The sequence below is a fragment of the Mchenga conophoros genome, linkage group LG8 (assembly GCF_057382185.1).
Source record: "Mchenga conophoros isolate Kocher_MC1m ecotype Shallow Benthic linkage group LG8, M_conophoros_male_GT1.1, whole genome shotgun sequence".
In the NCBI taxonomy this organism is placed as follows: Eukaryota; Metazoa; Chordata; class Actinopteri; order Cichliformes; family Cichlidae; genus Mchenga; species Mchenga conophoros.
The window spans coordinates 14,496,973-14,524,888 of record NC_140533.1 but is presented as its reverse complement, the minus strand read 5'-3'; the positions used below and the strand labels follow the sequence as shown (position 1 = coordinate 14,524,888).

The 27,916-nt window shown below is 38.1% G+C and overlaps 1 pseudogene across 1 annotated transcript; it reads left to right on the top strand.

Annotated features, from left to right (window-relative positions):
- Nucleotides 1–326: 326 nt before the first annotated feature.
- On the top strand, nucleotides 327–27,231 carry LOC146568396 (integrin alpha-M-like; annotated as a pseudogene). Its single transcript, XR_014893617.1, has 30 exons — nucleotides 327–444; nucleotides 1,144–1,246; nucleotides 1,507–1,610; nucleotides 2,451–2,521; nucleotides 2,873–2,987; nucleotides 4,611–4,738; nucleotides 4,864–5,009; nucleotides 9,893–10,043; nucleotides 17,388–17,538; nucleotides 17,802–17,875; nucleotides 19,344–19,464; nucleotides 19,598–19,737; nucleotides 19,865–20,011; nucleotides 20,102–20,314; nucleotides 20,419–20,552; nucleotides 21,139–21,281; nucleotides 21,392–21,546; nucleotides 21,683–21,804; nucleotides 22,364–22,437; nucleotides 24,659–24,800; nucleotides 24,889–24,987; nucleotides 25,101–25,180; nucleotides 25,266–25,352; nucleotides 25,432–25,501; nucleotides 25,601–25,699; nucleotides 25,822–25,902; nucleotides 26,018–26,128; nucleotides 26,290–26,403; nucleotides 26,490–26,600; nucleotides 26,766–27,231. The product of XR_014893617.1 is annotated as an integrin alpha-M-like (transcript).
- Nucleotides 27,232–27,916: the final 685 nt, after the last annotated feature.

Here is a 27,916-nt window from a genome sequence, read left to right as displayed (position 1 = left end):
ACTGAAACTATATTCTTAATAACCCTGAATGTATTTCTTATGCTGAATTTAAAGGGAAAATAAATATATTTTTAACTGAATAAAACCAACCTTACTTATGACTGAAATTTGCAGACACGAATAAACTTTCCAATCTGTTTAGTTTAAATGTTAGTAGTATTTACTGAAAAAATTACATTACTAAAGTACTGGATCAAAATTAAACAGTCTCACCACAGTTTAGTGTATCATATAAAACAGTGCTCTCTGTCTTGTAACTCCTCCTACATAACACTTATTTCAAATGACCCTCTTAGCTTTGAGCAGTCACACTATGATTTCTGCATCTTCGGTTTCAACTCCTTTCCTGACCCTTTCAGCAGAAGTAATTCATTCATCTGTCATTTATTTTTCATGGAAGTAACACAATGAACTGGATAATTAGTGCTACAATATCCTTGTTAGGTAAGAGAAATTTATGGCCTTCTATTCTGTCTGTTGTCTGAATTTATGCAAATAATGGACATATTAGTAGCATTTCAGTGAAAATTGCTTTTCTGCTAGCCACAGCACAGCAACATTTTTCAATAAAAAACATCTTTTAGTTTTAAAAACCAGCGGGGATGTTAAATTGATAAGTTAAATAATATCTTCTAGAAACGCTTTTGTGATTGTCATTTCCTCATATACATTTTACCTCCTGTGAATCACACTAGTTGCTGAAATGTGTGATTAGCTCAGTCAGGTCTTGACTGTCCTATGAGTTCATGCAGTCATCATATACACCTGCTTGTTTTTGTTTTACTGACACTGTACCTACTTTTGCAACAGGCATCTATTTTTTTGCATGCAAGACACATTGTCCTGGATTGGCCTTCCACTTGCATTTTTTTAAAGTGCCATGGACAAGCAAATCTGTACAGGTTATTTTTTCATGTGAATAGTTGTTCAGCACCACAGTGTTGAGAACTTTCAAATGTCAGACGTTGATACTTTCAAGTGGTAATGAAAAAAACAATGTGGTTAAAAAAATAGAATGAAAGTAACATAGGGCGTATGCAGTTTCATGCATGTGGTTATACTTAGAGGTGCTGCAAACACATTGTTCTATAAAGTGGCTTTAAGTAAGAATAATGATGATGCTTTTTCTTCATTAATCGTCAGGGTTAAATATTGCTCTTGGTTTCAATATTGATCCCGTGGCTTGGAAGACCTTGAGGAGCTCTGCTGCTGGTTTTGGCTACCAGGTGGTTCAAAGACAATCAGAGTAAGTCAGAACATACATTGTTATGTTGAATATGGGTTTATAATTGCCTGTTTAAGATTACTGATAATTATTTACTTATTTATTTATTCATTCATTTATTTATTATTTGTTTAACAAAATTATCACCACTTATTCCTGACAGCATTAATAAAACAGGGATAAAATACTTATTAACAGAGAACATATGTAGTTTATTTACTGTAACTACAGTTTGCTCTTTGGACATATCATTCTCATCATGGCATCATTTATTTCCTTAGTTTGCTCGTCAGTGCCCCATTTGAACAGTATTCACAAAATGGAAGAGGGAAAATATATATTTGCACCACTTCTCACCCAAGCTGCCAAAATATAAAATTTGAAGGTAGGTAACCATTCATCTATACATTTCTTTACAGGATTTCCTGAAACTCTGACAGTAAGTATTTTGCCTTCAAAGAAATAAACCACAGTGTCATGATCACTAGGTCTGGGAGGAAGTGTTTTGAGCTTTTCGAGAGCTCTTGGTTCATTTTGCTTTTTGGCATGCACAGTATTTGGCACTAAAAAATACAATATCGGTATTGTTTATGTTTGTTTTTTCCCTTGAGTTTCCTTGAGATTTTTCCTCCATGTTGTCCTTTGCCTTTCAGTGATCCCCTGATGTTCTCTATGCTCACTGTGTCATGTCTAGGTCTTCCCCCTGCTTGTTATGTTGATTGTATTCATATGTGTGTAGTTCCCCACCTGTTTCAGTTTCCCTCATTACCTCTTGTGTATATAATGTTAAGTCATTCTTTGTCCTTTGTTGTGTTGGACACATAGCTGTGTATCCCTTAGCTCTACTTTTCCGTTTCTTCACGGATATGTATTCCTAATGTTCTTTGGGTATTGGCAATACATAGGTTCTCTCTTTTTTATTAGATTTTTATTAATTTCCATACTTTTCAGCATTAAATGCTAACCTTCTCTTTTTTGACTTTAGTCTCCTGAATTCTGCTCTCGAGTCAGCAAAACACTCCACACTAAAATAAAGTAATAGTGAAACTTAATTCTATTTAGAATTCCTTCCTGTTGTATCATATGCACCATAATAATAGATGTCAAAATGTCTGATTTATGCTAGTTTCCAGCCTAGAGGAGATATTGCCCATGCTTAAGTGTTTTAATTTTAGTTATCAATTTCACAGTTGTTCTGTGTTTTTGTATTTTGGTTTGAATACAGCACCAAGATTTGCAGTCAACATGTCCCTTGGTTTGACTATGAAAAGTGATGCTACAACTGCAAACACTGTGGTGAGTTACTGAACGGCAAACATTACCAGTGCTTTGTTAAAATTGGTGATAATCAAAAGCCTCTGTTTTCTGTGTCTTAGATGTTATAATAGTTTGTTATAATTTATAAATGCATGCAGGTCATTCCATGAAAAACAGTGTTGCTCCCACCTGTCACCAATAACATTACTTTCTTTAAATATGCTACTGTTATTTTAAAAAATCATGATTCCCAGTGTTTTTTGTTTTGTTTTTTAAATTTGTTTTGTTCTTTTCAGATTTGGTTGATCTTACATGGAATGAACCAATGTTTAAAGGACTTGGAAATAATCGGCCTACCATATTAATCACAACTTAACTTTGTCTCCTCAGGTGTGTGGTCCAACCATTCAAAAGGACTGCAGAAGTATCACAATGTACAATGGTGTGTGCTTTCAGATAGACGGTGTTACTACATTTGGATCTCCCATACCTTCCTCTCTTCGAGGTAACAGTAAATGGAACTTGTAAAAATGTATCCATAATTATCAGAGTCCTGGTTTGCCATTAATAACAAAGCTTTTCCATTTTACACCTAATGTAGTGTTATAATATTTACCTTTGTGCTTGCATATTTTCTAAATCTCAGATAAATTGAAACTCTATTAAGACTTCCCCTTATATATTCAACCATTTAAGAATTAATGAGAAAAGGCAATGGAGTAAATGGAAAATGATTTTTGTGGAAGATGAGATCACACCAATGGTGGATGAGATTGATGCCATTCTGTATGAATGACTTGCATGATTTGGTGGACTAAAAATGGCACATGAGGCTAAACCTGTAGCCACAGATTTGGGTGCATGTGCATCCCAAATTGCCACCAGAAAAAAATCTCGTACATTAAGTCTACACATTTCTTAGAAATAATTTTCACATCAAAATAAGGTTGTTATAAATAATTAGTTGCCCCCTCTCCGCCTTTGCTTTATTTCAGATAGTCTGTTTAATAAGTGAGCTAATGGAAACCAGCCCACTGAAGGAACAATGGGCTGAAAGACCTAATCCAATCATTTGTCTTCAGTGGGCTGGTTTCACTCATTATGCAAATGTACTGTTTATAAGATTGGGGAAAATGCAGTCAGCTGAGACTGAAGAAGTCACTTGGATGAGTAACAGAACATTTCTCCCACTGAAAACACTACGTCCAGATGAACAGAATCAACTTTTGGAGATTTACTTACCTGGATGATTGAGAATGCATCAAGACATTACAGAAAAATATGATTTAATTACAGTACACAACACTGAAAATCAAAGTATAGTAATATAAATTCAAAAGTGTTAAGGATAACTTAAGGATTAAGGATAACTGTCTATACATTTCCTCTCCTTGTCCAGCACTACTATGTCCAGTTGATTAGCAGGTTGGTTATCACCAGTTCATCTGTATGTATCTGGAAGTCGCACAGGATCTTAGCACGGTAATTCGCGACAACCCTTGGGGGCATGTCCCATTTTGACTTCAGGACTTCCAGGCCGTACTCAGCACAGATATATTACTATATACTATGCCAGCCACTTGGCATTCCATGTATGCCCTGCCTGCTAGCATCTTGCACCCTGCTGTCTCAGCAACATCATTACACAGCCTGCACATGGTGTCTTGCCTGGTGTGGTAGAACTCAGCCTCTATGGATCTTAAACATTCCAGCCACTTCCTCTATCTGCCAATGGTACATACCATGCAGGGGCTTGTCCTTCCATGATGCCTCCTCCCCTTGGTCTTCTTTCTTGGTTTTCTGCTGCCTGAGGCATTTACTAAGCATGCGGTCAGTTATGATCATCTTCCTGATGTACTCATGGATATTCATTGTCTCATCCTGGAAAATGGTTCAGACATGCATTAGTCCTCGGCCTCATTCCTTCCACTTAGCGTTCAGGCTCAGGGTGCTGGACTGGGAGTGAAACCCTCCATGCATGGTAAGGAGCTTCCTTATGTGTGTGGCATTCATTACTGAATACTGTCTTACTGAAAGCCTCAGAATCCTTTTGCTCGCATGATGTGAGGAAAAATGTTAAAATTAGCCCATAAAAATTGATTCGATTTTGACTCCATGTCTTTGATAGAGTGCCCACCACAAGTAGACATTGCCTTTCTGTTGGATGGTTCAGGCAGCGTATCATCTCCTGATTTTCAAACAATGAAGAAGTTTGTGAAAGATCTAATCCAATCATTTGTCTTAAATGATGCACAGGTAAGATGCTGTAGTCCCTCTTCAGTTAATAGTAGCACAGACATAAAACAGTTGCATTATTATTTCTATTTAGATCCATGAAGCATGACAGATTGATATATTTATTGTTTTCCCCTTTTTTTTAGTTTTCTGTTTCCCAGTTCTCTACTTCACCATGGGTTCACTTTTACTTTAAAACATTTTCTTCGTCTGGATCAGTGGAGACTGACATCAATGAAATCCAGCAATACAGGGGAGCTACCTTCACAGCTAAGGCCATCAGACATGTTGTGTAAGGAAAGAAATCACATCACTGAAGCACTATGCTAAATTTACTGTCCAGAGTTCCTGTCCAGGTGACTCTTATTTTCTGGGACTCTTACCAAATTAAATAAAGTGTGGACTCTGATGCCAGTCTTTCAAAAGAGATAATGTACACAGACCTTTGTTTTCAAATATTATCAACAGAGCCGATAAGTATTTCCTAAATGAATAATGAATTGTACAAAAAAATATGTCCATTATCCGTGACTTTTCTGGACTTCCATAGAGATGTTCGTAACAAAGGCTAAATTGAATTTCAATTTGAAAATCTAATATTTGGATTATCTGGATTGGCAGAATAGAAAAATCTGTGTAATGCTAAATGAAAATATAAAAAAAGAAGGATGGATCCAAAAATAACAATCAAACGTGTTACGTAAAGCAGTTTCACCCCGGTTCCTTTTTTATTCCTCGGGCCTCCAGAGACGACACAGGACTCAGTAGTCATTTCACAAAACCTTTATTCATCTTCAGTTACGCATGCACCTTCTAGAAGGGGAGACGTACAGGTCCGGTGTCCCTCTGCAAATCTCCACTTCTTTGTTTGTTTCCACCAGTTTTATAGAACCGACCCCATTGTAAAACCCACATGGTGTGTTGTAAACTCTGTGTTTGTGCACGTGAGGGCCTGTGTGTGCGCGTACCAGTGTGTGTATGTATGTGCACGTGAGTGAGCATGTGTCTCTGTATATGTGACTTCCTGCCGGTCATAAAGTCATCTCCCCTCACCCAAGGTACACCAAATTCCACTACCAGACATACAAAACATATTACAAGCACTGAGACCCCCACTCTGCATCCACTGGGCCATTGGCCTCTTGTTGTCTTACTCTTACAGCTAAGCATGTGGAGAGTCTCCTGGAAACCTACTTCTAAGTTATGACAATTATGAGCTTTTATTACATTCAGGGACAAGCATCAGCATCCCCCAACTGTAGCTTCCTGTCTCCTTTTATGACAGGTTGACCCCCAGTGTCCATAAATTCCTCTCCCTCTACACAGTTACACACTCTCAGGCCTATGGCTAAACCAAACTAAAACACACAGACAAATCCTTCCCTATTCTCTGATGTACTGCTGGACCCTCTCATCTAAGCAAGTTTAACACATTATATTCTAACAATTGTTTTCTTGTACCCACACATGCAGTCTACCCCATGACCATACGTCCACTGTAAAAAAGATTTATTGACATTATAAATAAAATTATGTGTATATATATATATATTAGGGGTGCAACGATAAACAAAATTCACGGTTCGGTTCGATACTTTGGTGTCACGGTTCGATATTTTTTCAATACAAAAAAATGTTCATGCCTTTTTAATTTGTCATTTATTAAAATTATAAATATATATTTTAACTCAAAAATACAGTTTAAATTTAATGTTGCTGAAACAATAAAATAATTAACAAAAAAAAAAAATCTATCTGATCGAGAAATCACTCATCTTTGGAAAAGAGAGTTTAATACAGAGAAATGGCTCTTTCCAAAATAAAAGCTATACTATACGTTTCTTCTGGGCTATATTCTCAGCAGCATATTAAACGTATCAGGTCCCCATAAGGAGAATCATGTGCTAACGGCTGTCTAAGTCAGCGGTCCCTAACCCCCGGGCCTCGGACCGGTACCGGTCTGTGAGTCGTTTGGTACCGGGCCGCGAGAGTTGAGGCTCAGGTGTGAAATATATGGTTTCAGGGTTTTTATCGGTTTTCAGCGTTATTTTGTTATCGTTTTTATCGTTAACTCGGTTTTCCTTGGTCTTTTCACGTGTGTTATGAATAGATCTTCTTTTTTTCAGCACCGGTACTAGTTTTATTTTGTTGTATTTATCCGCGACACCTTAAAGGCCGGTCTGTGAAAATAATGTCGGGCACAAACCGGTCTGTGGCGCAAAAAAGGTTGGGGACCGCTGGTCTAAATGACTCGGATACAGTTTGTAGCATGCGTGCTTGTTGTTTTTGTCTGCTTCCACTTGTCTTTGCACTAGGATGATGTCTGCGTAAATGTGCAGTCATATTCATTGTGTTCCCACTAGTGCTGTCAGCATAATCTCGTTAAAATGACATTAACACCATAACGCGGCAAATCTCCGTTAACGAGTTACTGCAGATCACCCGGTGCGTGGGGCTGGACGGCGTCAACACGTTAACAACAGAGATGGGCAGTAACGCGTTATTGTAATCTGATTACTTTTTTCAAGTAACGAGTAAAGTAAGGGATTACTATTGCAAAAACGGTAATTAGATTACAGTTACTTTCCCGTAGGAACGCTGCGTTACTGCGTTACTAAAACCGTGATTTTTTGCGAGAATGTCTCACGACAGTGACGTAAGCGAGTGCGCCGTTAGTGACAACAGCTGTGTGCAGATCAACAATGGATCACATATCGATTGTGGGAGAGAGTATGAGCGTGCAGCGTTTAAAGCGTGGAAGTACTGACCTTACTTTGAGTTTGATTCCATAAAAAGTGACAAAAACATTAGCATCCATCCTGCGTGGGAAGAAAACTTCTTTTTACAGTGAAAAAAACCCCTAAACTTCCAAGCAAGCACCGAGTGCGCAACGACGTAATGGGAAATTCACAGAGAAACTCGCGGATTCTTCAACTGACCGCGGCACACCTGCACCAGGGTAAACATCCGCCTACCCTAGTCCTGCTTTACAGGTGAAAATAGAGCAACAGGACTGCTGAGTCTTTGACTTTATTTATTTCCTGCTGTGTTTTACTTGCATCTATTTGAAAGAGTGAGTGTAAACACAAAAAATATTTTATTTTATGTGCTGGAATGTGCAGAAAATAGGTTTAAATGTTAAACTAATTTATTCAACTCAGAGAATGTTGCATATAATTAAATTTTTGCTTGATGCATAAAGTTAAAAGATTAAAACTGATAAAACAAGTTAAAAAAAGAGACTTTTCCATTTGATTACATTTTGTATGATGGATTATGTAGAAAAAGTAGAATTGGGCTGAAAGATCTATCGCTTTATCTCCTCTTCAGGTTGTAAATCGTGTTTTTAAAAAGTAACTAAGTAACTAAGTAATTAACTCATTCACTGCCAGCCATTGGCAGTGAATGAGTTAAACCCATTGACTCATTCACTGCCATTGACGTCTATAGACGTCAATGGCAGTGAATGAGTTAATTACTTTTGAAAATAAGTAATCAGTAAAGTAACAGGATTACTTTATTGTGGAAGTAATCAGTAATTAGTTACTGATTACTTTTTTCAAGTAACTTGACCAACACTGGTTAACAAGCTAACTGCACTAACGCACTAGTTCCCACCAATGTAATTGAGCATTGCGTGGCACATCCAACATACTGTTTTACTTTGTCCATGACGCGCTTACCATCAGGGTCATGCTTCACATGAAAACCAAGATAGTTCCAAAAGCCAGATCTGAATGAGGGTGGGGGAGGTTCAATTTCGGGTAGCATTGAGGCAGTTGCCATGTTGCAACGAGCTTAGCTTCTGTCTTGCTGCTAGCTTGCGCTGCGCTCAGTGGATCTGCACTCGACAGTGCAGCCTAGGCGGAGTGGTCGAACGCAGATCCACTGAGCGCTCAACATAGCCAGCGTTGTCAGAAGAAAAGTTGGTAAATAAATTACAAATTTTGTATTGTTCAATACATATGCGTACAGAACCGAAAGCACTGTATCGAATGGTTCAATACCAATACAAGTATTATTGCACCCCTAATATATATATATATATATATATATATATATACAGTTGTGGTCCTAGCCTGTTTGGAGCCCTGGGCGAACACTACCTCTGCCCCCCCACACACACACACATAAAACATAGGATTGTACATTAACATAAAACGGCTACCACAGCCATCATAATTCGTCATACAATGAGAACAGGACAAATCAACAACTAATTAGGACTAATTAGTATTAAAATCTGTAACATAATGTATTGTTTGGAGTGTAGTCTGTTACTGTTGGTATTTTTACCATTTCTTCTTGGAGCAACTTTAACTCACATAATTTCCTTAGGGATTAATAAAGTATTCTGATTCTGATTGTTTCAGGATGACCTGCTATTATCCAATGACACAACTGCTTATCTGTATCTTTTGCTCGTTTCTCCTCCTCTTCTTTTCTCTTTTTTCTAAAGTGAGGACCTGATTGCTTTGAACTTTTCTTGTCCATCTTCCATTGGTTTTAATTTTGCACTCCAGTATGAACACCCATCCCCTACAACCTACACCTTAGTTCACAGATTCGCTTTGTCTAGGGTTTATTTCTGGGATTTCGCACAACCCAGGATTCAAATCATGAATACATAATGGGCTTGGATTTACATCATTATGAATGAAATGTGCTGTATTTGGAAGCAGCCGGACCCTCCCCTTTCGACGAGTTGTGTGTGAGACTTTAAATCATCGAACTGTAAATTACACATTTTAAATTGTTATTGATCCCTTTACCCCTGGTCCTAAAGTGTATATTTATTTTCTTACTCTTCTTATTGTTTGTTTACTTGCACTGCTGTAACTGGAGCCTCGTCGTCTCGGTCAGAGAATCCCACGCCGCCCCGCCCTCTCCTCCCTGTGCCTCAAGCAGAAGTCGCACCTCGCAAACGGAGGGCGCCCTTACTCCCAGCAAATGGGCGATAGAAAACCGATCGGTGCCTATGCCATTCCCGATATGCGCTGGCATGACGTATGAGCAATTTTTTTTTTTTTTTTTGCCGATGACCGTGCAACCGCCCGTGTCGCCCGTATCAAAAACCGCTACTGTATATATATATATATATATATATATATATATATATATACATATATATATATATATACATATAATTTTTATTTTATTTTTTTAATTTCACAGAAACACTGTTTTCATACCACAAGAAGGTATGAGACCTAATGCAAAAAAGGTCTTGATAGTAATTACGGATGGACAATCTAATGACCGGACTTCTCTGGATGGTGCAGTACAGCAAGCAGAGAGTAAAAACATTGTTCGATTTGCAATTGGGGTAAGTACTTCAATTATTTAAACTTACAGAATGTGCCATACTGAAAATATGCTTTGGTCAGCTGTCAGGCTAAGACTGATGTGGCACTATATGGAAAAAAGCACTGAGCCACCCACTTATTACACCTCCAGAAGCTAGCTCTCTCTCTCTCTCTTTTTATATATATATATATATATATATATATATATATATATATATATATATTATGGAATGCCGTTTAGAAAAATATTATACATATATATCAATCAAAGTCTTAATATATAGAATGAAGCTTGAATGTATATAGAATGATCTTCTGAATGTATAGAACGAAACTTGAATATATATAGAATGAAACTTAAATATATATGTAGAATGAACTTTTGAATATGCATGCCACATGCTTCAGTTATTAGTAAATTAAGTTGTGTTCAATAGAAATTTTTATTTTTTTTGCCAGACACTAAAAATTGTGAAATATCACAATACTGAAAAAGTTCCAAGGGTATTATTTAGGTAAAGGTTGATAAGACTGGTTTTATCTTCTTATTCACTTGTGCCATTTAAATCATAAAAGTAGTAAAATAAAGTTTTTAAAGTACACTTTTCTTTCATGACAAACCATACTTGTCGCAGTAAAAAATGTTACACTTTATGTTACATATCATGGTATGATGTACTAATTTATCTGTTAATAAACACGAATTGTGAATTTTATTAAATAAAATATCTGTTATACATTTTCAACTTTAAAACACAGAAATGTTTTATTTAAACTCTTACAGGCTGATATTTGGAAAAAAATGACACATAAAAGGTAGGAACACAGAACACTATGTATTTCCAGAACCCAGAGGAAGAAAAGAGTATTCTGTAGTAATAGAGCAACACTGACCTTAACAAAAAAAAAAAAAAAAAAAAAAACAAAGAAAGAAAGAAAAGAAAAGAATAAAACAAACAAAATACAATAAGCCTGTCTAATCAAGTAAACAAAATCCTTAAACATTCCCTAAAGAATGTAAACCAGGTTATGTTTAACAGTTATTATTATTAGTAGTAGTAGTAGTATCATTATTTGATAAGAATGTAATGTCATATAGTGCGATGATGATATAATGTTCATATTTCAGCTATATATTATTATATATATTTAATGTGTGTCATATTTATAGACAACTTGCTGGCAGTGTTGGAGATACTGTTAGTCCCCCTTTAAATATGTTTTCATTAGTGTTACTGTAACACTTTTCAAAACTTTCCCAAAACCTAACAAAAACTATTATTTAAACCTGTGAGTTAGGCTAGAAATCAAGTGAAAATTAATATGAATTTCTGTGTAAAGCATAAATATTCAAATGGGACACTGAATCGGAGTCCAAACAGAAACACTTCTGGTGGGTGGCTGCGTGGCCAGTGGCTGAGGCGATTGAGCAGGTCCGGAGGCCGACCACGCCGGCGACGAGGTCCAGTCAGCGGCCTGAACGGTGTCCGCTGACGCCAAATCCGACGTGGACGAGGAGAAGGTGATGAAGCAGCAGCTGCAGGTGACAGCGTGGAAGCCGGTGTGACGGAGCAGCAGCTGCAGGCGACGGTGTGGAAGCCGGCAGTGACGGAGGATCCGTTGACTGCACTACAGGAGACTGGATGACAGACAGGACTGGCTGGACTACAGGAGACTGGACGACAGACTGAACTGACTGGACTACAGGAGACTGGACGACAGACTGGACTGGCTGGAGGACCGGCGACTGGGGGACAGGAGGAGACTGAACTGACTGGGCTGGAGAGGTGGATACTGAACTGACTGGACAGGAGAGGTGGAGACTGGACTGAGCTGCAGGTGACTGGACTGACTGAGCTGGCAGCTGAACAGCAGGCAACTGAACTAACTGGACTGGCGAGGCTAATGGCTGAGCTAAAGACTGAGTTAGTGAAGGGGACAAAGCTGCAGCCTGGGCTAGCGCATCAGGTGCTTGAGCTGGGAAGAGCTCAGCTAGCCTGATCAGAGACAGTGCTAGAGCATGGAAAGCTGGATCAGGAGGTGGATGAAGAGGTGGACTAGCAGGTGGACAGGCTAGCTCTTTCAAGCCTCTAGGGAGGTCAGGCTGGGTTCTGGCTGCCCTCAGCCTGAGCACTGGGACAGGCACGGGGGGTGGCTGGACACCAGTCACCCCCACCCGAGAAACATGAATGTGTGTGGAGGTAGACTGGGTCACAGCTGCCCTCGTCCTGGGAGCTGGCACACGAGTGGGTGCTAGCTGGGCCCTAGCCATCTGAGGTGCTGCAGGGACAGGCTGAGCATTAGCTGCCGCCCCCCCTGAGAAGGTGAAACGGGTGGAGGGGAAAGCAGGCTCTGAGCTGCCCTGCTAGGAGAAAAAGGTTGAGTAATGGGTGAGGAAATGGTGATTGAGTGGGAGAAATTATCAGGTTTAACAGTGATAATGTCTTTAGCAGTAGCCTGAGATGGTGGAGCAGTCTGTTCGGAGGCAGGATGGTTAGAATTAATTGGATAATCCAGAATGTAGTCACATTAAACCAGGGGTAGGCAACTCCAGGCCTCGAGTGCTGGTGTCCTGGAGGTTTTAGATGTGTCCATGATCCATCACAGCTGATTTAAAGGGCTAAATGACTCCTCAGCATTTCTTGAAGTTCTCCAGAGGCCTGGTAATGAACTAATCATTTGATTCAGGTGTGTTAACCCAGGGTGCGATCTAAAACCTGCAGGACACCGGCACTCGAGGCCTGGAGTTGCCTACCCCTGCAGTAAACAGTCTTTGGTTTAGGTGGGCGGTGAACAGTCTCTGGATTATGGCGAGGTGAAAGAAAAAAGTCTGTTTCGCTCACCACCGGATGCTGCTGCTCCAAACAGGAAACAGGATGGCGGCGTGAGCCTTGCCTCCACTTAGCTGTGGCAGCAGGCGGATGAATGAGGCGGTGGGTGAGTGAGGAGCGGAGCGGCAAGAGAGGGAGAGGCTGAAGCGCGGCGAGAGACGCCCACTCTCCGAGGCAAATACTCCGGTGCAGGTGAGGCAGCAGGTGGGAGAACACGGCCTCTCTGAGGTCCGCCCAGAGCCAAACGACTCCCCTCGAAGATGTGCTCTTCTTCCGCAAAGAGCCGCTGTTTCCCCCTGAGCTCCTCCGCCCTAGCGGGAGAGCGCTGCCTCCTGCTGCTCGAACAGGACAGTGTCCACTGAGTCCACAGCGTGTCGTCATGGCACGGTTTGTGTCATTCTGTCAGGAGTCGTGGTGTGTGGGTGAGAGGACGACAGGAAGGGACCCAAACGCAGGACTCACGGTGCAGAATGATGATGATTTATTAGAGCGAGTGAGTGAACAGAACAGGAACGGCAGGACTCACTAACTAACTGAAAGACTGAATGGCTGGCTGAACAACGGAATACAGACGGGAATGAAGACAATCACAACATCAATGACAGGACAGTGAACTGGTAAAACTGAGGAACTTGAATACAAAGACTGAATGATAATTGGACACAGGTGAGTACGGCTGAATGTAATGAAACAGGAAATGGAACATGTGGAAGAAACAGTAAACATGAACTGAAAACGCTGGGTCAATGACCCAGGAATCTTGACAGACTTATCTCATTTGAGAATGTAAAGAAAAGTTGCTCTAGGTGGCAGATCGTTCAATGACTACATCTAGCTATAGTATTTCAAAAATAAACAAAGGTATCTGAAATACAAAACATGGCTGATAAACCTCGTATATTATGACATTACCACTGACATTCCATACATTGTGTGGAATAGCTAGACACAGGAAGCATTTGACAAAATTGAATTCTATTTAACAGTGAGGTTGTGGCATATTCTTTTGCTGCCTGCAGGGGTACTAAATAATCGAATGTTACTATGGGTCATATCAGAGAACAGAGACAAAACATGCAATATAGGCAGGAAAACAGATGAACTTCAATCCAAAAACAAAATATGCCTCATATGTATAAACTGAAACCAATTGCATCCATCCATTCTCTTCTGCTTATTTTTATCTGCGTTGCTAGCCTATTCCAGCTACCACAGGATGAGAGGCAGAGTACACCCTGGACAGGTTGACAATCTGACGCTAGGTTAACAACATTAACAAGAAACAAGAAAATAAAACATGCATATGCAAAACAGAAAAACAAAAACAAAATCCTCATCATTTCTACAATCCTTGACATCATTATGCTCTTCCAAATCCTGGTGAATTCCGTATTGCAAAATCCATGTCTGATTTGAAAGTAGTACACTACATGAACTGGTATACGAAGGATATTTTCACAAATATTGGTCACTGGAAATCTGCAGTTAGTGATGAACTCAAGGCTTGGCTTTGGGGAAAAACCCAGGGCTGAAATGCTGTCACATCCGGTGCAGAAAACAAGAATATCTTTCAAAGAGACTTCACTTTCAACTATAAGATAGAAAAATACAAAATCAAAATGAGATTCTAACTAAGACAATTGGTATACTGATACGTTAAAATACCAAAAGATTAATGCAAAAGAAAAACTGATGCATATTTTGAAAATCAAGCTGTACTTTGAAAGTCACACATGAAGCTAATTAGCATTTAGTGAAACCATAGTGTCGAAAAAAGAAGTTAGTGAAGACCACAACAATTTAAGCTTAGGTGGATGCAGAAATAGTCTATTATTTGTACTCAGTAAACAGGATTGGTAATAATGCATTTATCTACGCTTTTAATACACTGAAGTGAAACTGAAATCACATTTGGGTATAATCTTTCTTGTAAATTCAGCACTTGCATTGGTACTTGGTATTCTATACCTACTGCACAATCCACTTTGTATTGTCCCTGTTCTGTCTTTGTTTATTGTACAGTTAGTATTGTACAGCTATGATTATAGTATTGTATAGTTAGTAATTAGTATCTTTTTATCCCTTAATTTTACCCAAATTTAGCATGTTATTTATTTGTAATTTCTAGTATTACATCTCTTGGAGATATATATTTTATATACGTATAAATGCAACATGGTTTCCAGTTTATTTGGAGCTACTTTTAGATAGGAATATTTACCGCATTTGTCAGAATTCAACATTTCTGTGAAATCCTGCCTGCTTGTATGGCTACTCTCTCCATCAGAATATGTCTGTAAATATAAACAGATAATACTTTTCAATATACTGACAACAAAATGGCATAGTAAATATTAATATTATGTTTATGTATTATGTATTTAAACATAATACAAGTGACAATGTTTAAGGGAGTTAAACATTGTCCATCTTTACTTTGATTTTATTTTATGAACATACATTCATTTGCTGAAATGCTCAGGATTAATTACTGATTCATTGTCCTCACATTAAATAACCTTTTGAGGTCTGACATAAATTGACTTCTGATGAAACAGTTTTTTCACAAGGTCTCCATTCAAAGTCTGTTTGGAAGTGAGTGATGGCTCAACTAGTTTGGTGTGGCATGTCAGCAAAATCTGTAGCCTAGGGGAGGAAGAAAACATAGTGTATATGAAAGTTTTGTTAATGCTAACAGACTACAATACAATACAATACAGTACATCAAAAGGTTTAATTTTTGTTAACTCTAAAAGATATCAATCCAGTCATCTGATCAGTGCCCACAGATCCTTTTTGGAAATACCCAAAGTTGACCTTTAATAGTATAATAATCTAAGTAACAAAAACAATCTTTTTATGAAAAAGGATCTAATGCTTACCTGCATCCTTCAAGAACTGGCTGGAAGGCAGTCCTTATTGACTGCATTACTTTGTCTGAGTCCCAGTCACAGCTAAACTCCAGTGCAGATTTTATATGTCCATTTTCAAAAAGCCAAGCTTTTTTGTTACACCTTGGCACATGTGCAGTTAGATGGTCCTGCAAGAGAATCACTTTGGTGAAAGACTGAGCCAGAGATTGTGACCTACTTAGCTGTGCTGGAAACCTATTAGAGAATAAAGGCAAAGTAAACATTTCTGCATGTAATATACTCCCACTACTCTGATCAATGAAGCACATTTTATTTAACAAAATACACCATGCTGTACACATGTCCAATTTGCATTAATAAATACCCACTAGCCCCATGGTAGCTAGGATAGGCTCTTGGAATTCTGAATTGGATAAGTGGAAGAGAATGGATGGATGGATGAATGGATAGATAGATGATGGAAGATAGTGGGATGGGTGGGTGGAGAAACTTAACAATCACATAAAAAATTTCCTAAATTCACAGAGTACTTTTTGTTGCTTTAGAAAAATGTTTCATTAAATTATATACTGCCAAAAACTATGTATTGTAACAACTGAATGATGTGCTTTGCTTTCACACAATGTTTGCAGCTTGAAATATTATAGAAATCGCATGTTTTCACAGTTTAGTCTCCACAATCACACGCTGTGAGTCTATCGCACACTGTTTTTTACTGTGATATTTTTGTTTACTTAGCTTAGTCTAGCAATTGAAACTTACGGGCAATTGCTAACCTTCCACTAGTAATTTCAATGTATTTAGTTCCGTTCTTACCTCTTCTGCTTTGGGCCCTTTCGAGTGCAAGGTCTAAGAATGTAGATGGGACACGCTGTGAGGGACTCTTGTGATGTGGAAGGCACGTTCTCCATAACATTAGCTGGATAACCAGGGGCTATCTGACCGGAGAGGTTCACTGCATTTGGTCTTCCACAGTGAATTTATTCAAATTTCTTCATCAGTAGCACGATGCAGTACACTGGTACTAATATTAGGTTGGCCAAAACATGCATTTGCCTGGGTGTTAATAGCTCCTCATTACTTAAAATCTGAGCCACACGATTCTGTGCGGACTGGCTCATAGTGCCTTTCTTCACAGCTACAAACAAGGAAAACACTAGTGACTTTATACTCAGAAGATCATTCTATATATATAATATTTTCCTAAACGGCATTCCATAATGTGTATATATATGTAAGGACACATATACACACATATGCACATGATTTAAAGGACACACACATATATACATCTCTCTCTCTCTATCTCTCTATCTATCTATCTATCTATCTATCTATCTATCTATCTATCTATCTATCTATCTACATACACACACATATATATGTGTGTATGTGTCCTTTAAATCAAAGCACATCCCAATAAATACACAAAGCTGAAATGAAGTTTTTCAAATAAATGGCAATGCAAAATTACTGATTGGAACACGAATAATGTGTATTCTGGATTTGGATGTAATGAGTTTAACGCTACATAAAACATGTCTGTAAAATGTATTATAAATGGAGATAAAACCTTAAGTTTATTAAAAACTGTGTTTTAATAAAGCAAGGCATCTTGCATAGTATGAGAACTTAAATGTATTTTTTTCAACAACCCTAGGTGGGAAATGCATTTAATAAAACTGAAGCAAAACAAGAACTGCGCACCATTGCATCATCTCCCTCAGACAAATACGTGTTTCAAGTGGAGAACTTCGATGCACTTGAAATAATAAGACAAAATTTGCAAGAAAAAATTTTCTCCATTGAAGGTACAAACATAAATGTATTGTGTTAACTTTGTTACAAATTTCTGTAAACATACAAATTTAAAATGATTATACTTAATAATAAGGAAAAAACAAACTTAATGTCTCATGTCAAGGTAAAATTCCTGTTGCTCTACATGCTGTTTATTATAAAAGTGCTGTGACACATTTATGATGAACAGCAAAAAACTTGAATAATAATGAAAATTTGTCTTTGTAACGTGAAATTATATTGTCTTTTATCTTCGCTTATTTTTCTGTCACAGGATCTCAAACCAGTGGAGAGACACTAAAAATGGAAATGTCTCAAGAGGGATTCAGTGCAGTTTATGTGCCTGAGGTAATTACAGTTTTTCTCAGTCGATTTGGTGCTTTTCTCAGATCAAAATGAAAATTCTCAAAACCATTAGTGCAACCTCCACATTTAGTCATTTGTGCACATCATAGTAGCAATTTCTCCTTCCTCTGAACAAATTGCAAATGCTCTTGGACATGTATCAGTTGCTTTCATTCAATTCTCTGCCATCGACAACATTATCATTTGCTTATGTCATGTCAGTCAAAATGAACTATACTTTTGGAAGCTAAATAGTGGTTCCCAATCAAACTAATAGTCTTTATTTCATTGAGTCATTAAATACAAAATTGGTGAATTAGTTTTCAAATGCTGTCAAGCAAATGTTATACCTTTTTTTCATAAATTTTTTCCTGTCTCTGAAATTGAACAATTTCTCTCATGCCATAGTCCCTGAGAATGAGAGGGGTGGAGGTCAACTCAACAAGTATGTTGTTGTGTGGGATAATGTCCCTTTTCACTACACACATCTGGTCAGACAGTGGTTTGCAGCACATGACAGAATGTCTGTTGAATATCTCCCTCCCTACTCCCCATTCCTTATTCCGATAGAGGAGTTTTTGGCTGCCTGGAGGTTGAAGGTTTATGACCGGCATTCACATGCACAAATGGCCCTGCTAGCAGCCATGGATGCAGCATGTGATAACACCACAGCAGAGTCATGCAGAGGGTGGATTCGCCACTCCAGGAGACTTTCCTTGCTGCATTGCAAGGGATGATATCCGTTGTGATGTAGATGAGACAGAAAGGAACGTCTGAATGTGCCAGAATGATTTACGTTACAATATGTACTGTTATATTGTTCACATTTGTGCACAGCTCTACCAAAAGGTTATTTCTCATGTTTATTCTAAATACGTGACTGTAGAGTATTTTTCTTTTGCACAATGTTGTAGAATTACAAACATCCTACACAGTAAAAATGTGAAACATATGTATTCAGTGTCTTGTACTCTCTTACTTCCATAACTACTGGAATGTCTAACTTTACTGCAGATTTTACTGTACATGGCTGTGCAAAAAGTGTATAGTGCTGTCTTGAGCATTTTCAGGTAGTGTCACCGACCTGACCCTTTTTTGCACTAAAAGATACTGAGAGAATACTGTACACTGTGAAAACATGACAAAGCCATTTTTTAACTTGTTCATCAAGATGGTGTCAAGACTTCTCATTTTGGTGACACTGACAGTTTCATTGACACGAATACTTGCTTTTGAGGAATGGATTATCGATTTTGAGCAAGTGGTTTTGCAGTTTGCACTAATTGTTTTGAGAAATACACTAACTGCTGTGCAAATGTTAATAGTGATGTGAGAAAAGCACCAAAGCGACTGAGAAAAAATCACCAGACAGTCTAGTCATAGAAAGAAAGATTCACATGTGCCTGTCTGGTAGTTTTTATGACTTTCTGTCTAAATTGTATATAAATTGTATTTTCTTTCTACACTGTAGGGAATTCAGATGTCTATTGTTGGTGCAAACCAGTGGAAGGGAGGCTACGTGCAATACACAACTGGCGGCCAGAAGGTGAAAACATATGAGGATGTGTCTTTGGAGTCTGACAGTTATCTTGGTAAGAATATTACAGCTTTAACAATCTAACTTATACACATGTGATCATGTACATTCACAGCTCTGCTGTAATTCTTTCACACAAACATCAGATTTTATATCTGTCTTTCCTTTTTGGCCTACCTAAATTCTAGGTTACTCCATGGCAATTGCTAAAACTCAAAGCGGCTCACTGACAATTGTTGGTGCTCCAAGATATAAACACAGAGGAGTTGTGGTCGCTGTTAATAGAGAAAACTTTGAAAACCAAAAAATTGAGCCATTGGCATCACAGGTATGTATTTACAAGACAGATGTGAATGTAACACTGTAAACTATATATAAATTATTTTCTCAAATAAAAGCTGATGTTTTTTTTCCTAAACCTGAATCCTTTCAATAATAATTTGTTTCTTACACAGTATCAGACTGGTGAATATTTCGGGGCAGAGGTGTGTACCATGGACATAAGTAATGATGACATCACTGATCTAATCTTCATATCAGCCCCAATGTACATGGAGCCTGATAGAGAGGGAAGAGTTTATGTTTGCAGATTAACTGGTTTGGTAAATCACAATATCACCTACTGTAATTAAATTATTCGGTTTATTTACCAACTTTTAATGATCTTAAAATATTCACTCTTCTCCTTTCAGTTTGTAGAGTGTAATTTTGATGATCCATTAGTACTAAGAGGACGTGCAGCTGTCAAAGGAAGGTTCGGCTCTTCTCTTGCTGTGCTGCCTGATCTAAACTCAGATGGATTCATGGATTTGGCAGTTGGAGCACCTTTGGAGAATAATGGTGAAGGCAGCATCTACATATTTAATGGTGAAGGAGGAGGAAGAATCAGTCCTACTTACTCACAGGTACATAACGTCAAAAAATTCACAAAGAGTTTTAATTGCATTTATCCTGCAATATGTCTAAACAATCTGCAGCTTGATTACTTAAAATATTTTCATGTACACAGAGAATTACTGGCTCTGAGGTCCAGTCAGGACTGATGTTTTTTGGTCTATCAATCAGTCAGTCGTCTTTTGACCAGAGCGGTGATAAACTTCCTGATTTAGCGGTGGGTTCAAAGGGCACAGTTGTCTTACTGAGGTAAGTCCAAGATACTCCAGTCATGTGTTATTGTTATTTATAGCAATTGATATTGTTCACTTTACAAGGTCAATTTTATGAGAATTGCACATGATTGATTTATGACTTTTTAATCCAATACCGATGCAGGGTAAAAAAAATAAATAAATTGACTTTTTTGAGGTCACATTATATTAATGAATTTTATCATGCTAAAATGGTCGAATCACTAGAAAAAATTTCTTTTCTAATCATCTTGTTACATCATTATAATCATGGTTTCTCTCGTGATTAAAGAAGCAATACATCTGTCAGTTAAGGTCCTGGAAAAACAGCTTGTGTGGATTTGAGTCTCAAAAAAATGTGAAATTATATTTTATTTTACATCTGTTGAACATCAGTTTTACATCTGTTACAATAGCAACAGCTTTGTTCTAACAAATGACTTTGATGCAGAAATGCAAATCATGTGTTACTCAAAACACTAGACAACTGGGTAGTCTTGTTACTAATCCAAGTCAGAACACCAATAATGGAGAGCAATTTTTAGTTTGCTATTGAAGATTAACGTAGCTCACATATATTTTCCTTCGATGTCCATTTACAGATCAAGACCTGTAGTAATGGTTAAAGCTGAGGTGTCTTTCAGCCCAAACGAAATCCGTATTCAGAATACAACCTGCTCAAAACCACTGGAGAACACAGCTACAGTCTGCTTTACCATGAGCAGAGTGTCTACAGTCAACACAGGTTCATCATTCTCCTCACTTTTTTCTAACTACAAAGCCATTATCCAGCAGTTTGATGGTTTCTCTGTATGTAAATTTGTAGCATTGAAATCAAACTCTGATATATTCCAGCTGAAGCAAGGATTAATTATACTTTAACGCTGGATGCCACTCGCAAACCTCTGAACAACCGAGCGTACATCAGTGGGAAACAACGAGCGAAATCTGGATCAGTTGCTGTGAACTTAACTAGCAAACTGTGTTCAACTGTAAAATTTATTATTGAGGTAAAACCGAATAACAACATCAGAAAAAAAATATTATGACCATTTCATGAAACAAAAGATGTTATTTAATTAATTGTATTTTTTTTTTGTGTCCTCAAACACTGAATGTGAACCTAACACTGCTCTCTTCTTGCAGGCTTGTCCAGAAGATGCTGTCAATGAACTTTCCAATGAGCTCAAATTCACATTTGATGGTTTTCCTTCAAAAAACTTAGACCAAGTCTCGCCCCACAGGCTCAAGCAACAACTATTCATCCTGTGAGGAACCTTTAACGACACCTTATTAACTTGGCATCTGAGTCTAGTCTTTATGAAGTTTATGAAGTTACGAAATTTTAGTGTTTTGCCCTTAAATTGTCTGAAATAATGTTATTATTGGTGTCTGTTTGAGCAGTATCTATTGAGGAGACTAGAAGTAAATGAGTTACCATCACTGTAGTTGTAGCTCTCTATATAGTAAACGCATTACAAATTCTACTATGACTTTACTTTCTATGTAACTCTAGCTTCGGGGCCAAGGAGAGACTGTGCATTTCTCAACTGCTTCAAACCTAGTGACAAACTTCAACTTTGAAAATAACTGAATTAAAAATACACAAGCCTTATGAAGGGTATCTCTATGTGGGATCACACCTGATACATAGGTTCCTGTGTGTGCAGAGGATTTTCCAGAAGTGGATTGAGAACAGAAATGTTCTGCAGAAAACTACAGCTAGATGGTGGAATACAAAAAGTGGTGATTTCAAATGTTCAATGTTAAATTTAGTCTGTAAATAATGTAATAAAAATATGTTTTATATTATGTTTTCTTCCACAGTTAGGGTTTGAGATCAACTGCGGCACTGACAACAAATGTGTTGATAACTTAAAAGTGGATTTCAACTTCACCAGGTGAGGGTCAGGTGCAAAACTCAAGCTTTGGTGTCTGGTAGCATGTCAAGTTTAAGAGTATGAACACTAAAATTATTAATTAATTTAAAGGAATAAAATGACAAACTTGGAAGTGAACAGAAATAAATAAATTATAAAAACAAACAAAAACAAAATGCTTTTTTAGATCCGAGTTGTATTTACGTCTCACTTCCCAAATCAACAAATATAAGATTTATTCTGGGTGCCAAAACTGTGTTGTTAAATGTAGAATATGTTAGGCTGGAAGGACCAAAGGACAAGGGGGAACTAAGATAAAATACAGAACAGATTTGTCTTCCAGTAATGATAACAGAGAACAAAACAAGGAAGTAGAACTCAAGAAACAAGCTTGTTTGTCCAAACTTGACACACAAAGACAAAAAAAACCCCACTGAGACAAGCCTGGAGGAACACAAAGGGATCAAAAAAGGAATCAACTATCAAGAATAAAAACTAAGCAAGGAACTAACAGGACACAATAATAAAAGCTCATTAGAAATAAGGAACATAAAATCAAACATTTAACAGAAGTCGACAGCGCCTGAACGTTTTTTAAATCAAAAAGAAATCATTAACCCACTAAAACTCAAACACTTGGCTCCATGAAGACAGAAAGAGTGACAGATGATTTAATATAACTGATAGAATCACTAATTATTTAAGTCATCTGGTGAGAATCATTCACATATAAACAGGTCAATAAAGTTTCTTCTTAATGTCCCTTTTGGCACCAATTTGTGATTTTAATTTCTGCTTTTACTTTTGAATAAATTAGAGTAAAAATACACTCAACAAAAATATAAACGCAACACCTTTGTTACTGCTCCCATTCCCGATGGGATGGACGTAGAAACCTAAAATTCATTCCAGATACACAATATAACCATCCCTCCCAAACAGTGGTCACAAATCAGTCCAAATGTGTGGTAGTGGGCACATCTGCTATATTGAGATAATCCATCCCACCTCACAGGTGTGCCACATCAGGATGCTGATCTGACATCATGAGTAGTGCACAGGTGTACCTCAGACTGCCCACAACAAAAGGCCACCCTGGAATGTGCAGTTTTTTGCGCTATTGGGGGTCTGGGGACCCAGAACCGGTCAGTATCTGGTGTGACCACCATTTGCCTCATGCAGTGCAACACATCGTCGCATGGAGTCTATCAGATTGTCAATTGTGGCCTGTGGAATGTTGGTCCACTCCACTTCAATGGCTGTGCGAGGTTGTTGGATATTCGTGGGAACTGGTACACGCTGTCGTATACGCCGGTCAAGCACATCCCGAACATGCTCAATGGGTGACATGTCCGGTGAGTATGCTGGCCATGCAAGAACTGGGACATTCTCAGCTGCCATCTGCCCTGAACAATGTGAACCATGATTCATCCGTGAAGTGCACACCTCTCCAACGTGCCAGACGCCATCGAATGTGAGCATTTGCCCACACAAGTCTGTTACGGCGACGAGCTGGAGTCAGGTCAAGACCCCGATGAGGACGACGGGCATGCAGTTGAGCGTCCCTGAGACGGTTTCTGACAGTTTGTGCAGAAATTGTTTGGTTGTGCAAACCAATTGTTCCAGCAGCTGTCTGGGTGGCTGGTCTCAGACGATCTTGGAGGTGAACCTGCTGGATGTGGAGGTCCTGGGCTGGTGTGGTTACACGAGGTCTGCGGTTGTGAGGCCGGTTGGATGTGCTGCCATATTCTCTGAAACGCCTGTGGAGACGGCTTATGGTTGAGAAATGAACATTCAATGCACGGGCGACAGATCTGGTTGACATTCCTGCTGTCAGCATGCCTATTGCACGCTCCCTCATTGCTTGTGGCATCTGTGGCATTTTGCTGTGAGACAAAACTGCACATTCCAGGGTGGCCTTTTGTTGTGGGCAGTCTGAGGTACACCTGTGCACTACTCATGATGTCAGATCAGCATCCTGATGTGGCACACCTGTGAGGTGGGATGGATTATCTCAATATAGCAGATGTGCCCACTACCACACATTTGGACTGATTTGTGACCACTGTTTGGGAGGGATGGTTATATTGTGTATCTGGAATGAATTTTAGGTCTCTACGTCCATCCCATGGGGAATGGGAGCAGTAACAAAGGTGTTGCGTTTATATTTTTGTTGAGTGTAGTATAGCTGTAACTTTATTTTTTCCTTCCATTTTCCTTGTGCTTCCTCATACTCTGACAGATCCTCAGTGGTTAAAGTGGGCATTGATGAGCTTTTGGATGTCACAGTCACAGTGGAGAATAGAGGAGAAAACTCCTACAACAGTCGTGTTATTCTCACGTATCCAGCTGGACTCTCCTACAGAAAGTTCACCATTCAGCAGGTAAGACACCAGGATCAAGTCTGTATCAGTTCATCACTGATCTGCTGCTCTTCCAATGCATCCGGCAGTAATTTTGTTTCTAATAAAGGGAAGAATTGAGTGCAACTCTTTGGACAGTGAAGATGGTTTATCTCGAGGAAGGACAGACTGCACTATTGACAAGCCAATTTTCAAGAGCAAAACTAAGGTGAGCTTTATACTTTTTCTCTGTATAGAATATCTTTTCTCACTCCTTTATTTTCACTTTTACACAGTTTACAGACAAATAGGAGTCATTCTTATCTCTCTCATTCAATTAAGGCTTGCTTCATTGTCTCCTATGGGATTGACACCAACAGTCAACTTGAGAGGAAGATCTTTGTCACTGTGAATGCCAGCAGGTACTTTTCATTTTGCTACAGGTACTCCTCATTAAAACAATAGTCCAATAGATACAGTACAAATAATTAATTTTCTCTCTTTCAGTGGAAATCAGGAGCATGCCACAACAAGTGAACTCTACAAAAAGAAATCAATTTATGTGAAATACAGCATTTTTATGACATTTGAAAAGTATGTGTTTTTCTAACTGTAATGGGGAAAAGTTTATTTTTTTTACATGGCATTTAATATTTCAAATATACCTGTTTAGCTCCCTCAGCTACAACAATTTTACATTTGGGATGAACGATTTGCAGAAACCAGTCCATCAATCAGTCAAGGTGAAATACAACTTCTGCATATGTCTGTAGTTCAAAAGTTCATTGTATGATGTAGACCTAACTATACTGCTGGGTTATACTTTTGTTTTTCAATTTTAGGTTACAAACGATATCAGAGCGCTGAATTTCACTGTGGTGATCAGGGTTCCAGTGAAGCTTGGTGAAAAAGACATTTGGGTGGATTTGAGCAGTCTAAGGGTAATATGTGTTTGAGAATTGATAGTTACAGACTCAAAAATGACCTATGCTTGTGTATGGATGATTGGGTTTAGAGAAATTAAAATAAAACCAAACGTATATAAATAAAACATATATCTCAGATTGCAGAATGTCAGAGAGGAACTGATGAAGAACCACCTGTGAAAGCTTTTGTTCCTGAGATACAAAAAAATAAAGTTGTGGTATGTATACTACTGCACTTTACCTGTTGAAATTTAACCAAAGTGTATTGTTAAAATTAACATTACACTGGATCAAAACTTGTGTTGCATTTAGTCTTCTTCAAATGGCCCACAGGACTGCTCTGTAGCCAAGTGCAGACTGTTCAAGTGCAGCACATCCATGGGGATACGGGAGAGTAGGACATACGAAATCTCTGCCAACCTCAGCTCAGGATGGATAGAGCAGGTAACTGGCAGGAATTTTATGTTCAATTATTCATTAATATTTTTTATTTTTACAGATGATTATGTAGCAGTAACTTGTTAAATCTTTTGATAAAATCATTCCTTGTTAAATCAAGCAACACCTAATTTATCCCCAATTTATTTCACTTTTTTTTTTCTTAGATTGGACTTCAGTCTGCCAAATTCCTCTTAACCAGCACAGCCACTCTGGAGTACAACAAAAACCAGTACATCTACTTTGCATCAGGGTCTAACAGTAATCCTCCTGTTCGCAAGGTGATTGGAAATTGCTTTCTATTGTTTTCTCGTTTCAGTTATATAATAGTTTAAATTTATTTACTTTCTATTAACTTGTCTGTCAGATTGAAGCAGAGGTAGAGGTGTATCCTCAGCCAAATTTCACCAAAGAGATCATTGGAGGATCCCTGGGAGGACTGGCTTTTCTAGCTTTACTCACTGCTGGCCTGCATAAGGTAAGTTCGATTTTTTTTCAGTCAGTGTCACAGCCTCACAAAGTTAGTATAGAAAACATCTAGTTAAAAATAAATTATTATATTCACTCATGTAGCTTGGTTATTTTCATTCCTTTTTATTGCCACAAATGACTGATGCATTTTTATGTTTTTTTTTACTCCCAGTTGGGATTTTTCAAGAGCAAATACAAACGGATGATAAATGAAAATGAAGAAGACAGTCCATGTCCAGGGACTGATGCAGCTGCAAAATCCGCTGAATAGCAAGGATCACGTTTGTAGTCTTGATGCTCTAAATCTTTCATTACATTTTATTAATAAAAATGATGCCCGGAAATGTCCAAATGCTTGTGGTGTCTAAACTACATCACTCCTTGACTAATTGACCAAAATAAAAATGTTTCTACCTAGTTGTCAGGACCATCAAAACAGGATCCCAAAAATGAACCTAAAGGCAAAAACTTTTTCAGGACTTGAAACGTGTTCAGATTAAACCTGTTCCAAATGACAACTACAATTTTCTTGAGCAGAAAAAAACCATTCAAATGATCATGTTTTGGAAAATGTGTGAAATTCAACTGAGATGCTTAAAATTGTGTAATGTTGCTTGTTTTATTCGGGAATAAAGATATTTTCAGCTTTGTGTTATAAAATTACACCCCTGTCCACTCAATGTAAATGAGGGTCTTCCATCCATTACTCCATTATTCATATTTCACAGTACTCAACACAGTTATAGATCCAAATGGTAGATTCCTAATCATTAAATTATCTATACTTAACAAAAAAGCTATGTATTGTAAGTGTACATGGCCCAAATGTTGTTGAACCCTTCCATGTTTTTTTAGTGCACTCTCTGAACACCTAGATTGCGCACTTGTTCCTGGTGGCAACCTCAACTTTGGACTAAATGAAGAAATGTATATGCTCAATACAGCAGGAACTGAGGATAACTGGGAATCCACAAATATAATTAAATCTCACATGAGCGATTTGGGACCTTGCAATGCATGGCGCTTCCTTCACCCCAACCGTAAAGAATATACTTTCCTCTCACATGTCCATCACTCCTACTCTCATCTGGATTATTTCCTAGTCAGCAGCTCACTGTTGAGTGACATTTAAGACACTGAGATACACCCTACAGCTGTCAGTAATCGTGCTCATGTATCTTTAATACCAACACATAAAAAAACATTCTGCCAAGTAAAAACTGGAGATTTAATACATGATTGCTAACCCTAACCTCAATAATAAGGCTCCATGTCCAGATGGATTTCCAGTAGAATTCTACAAAGAATTCTGGTACCAATATT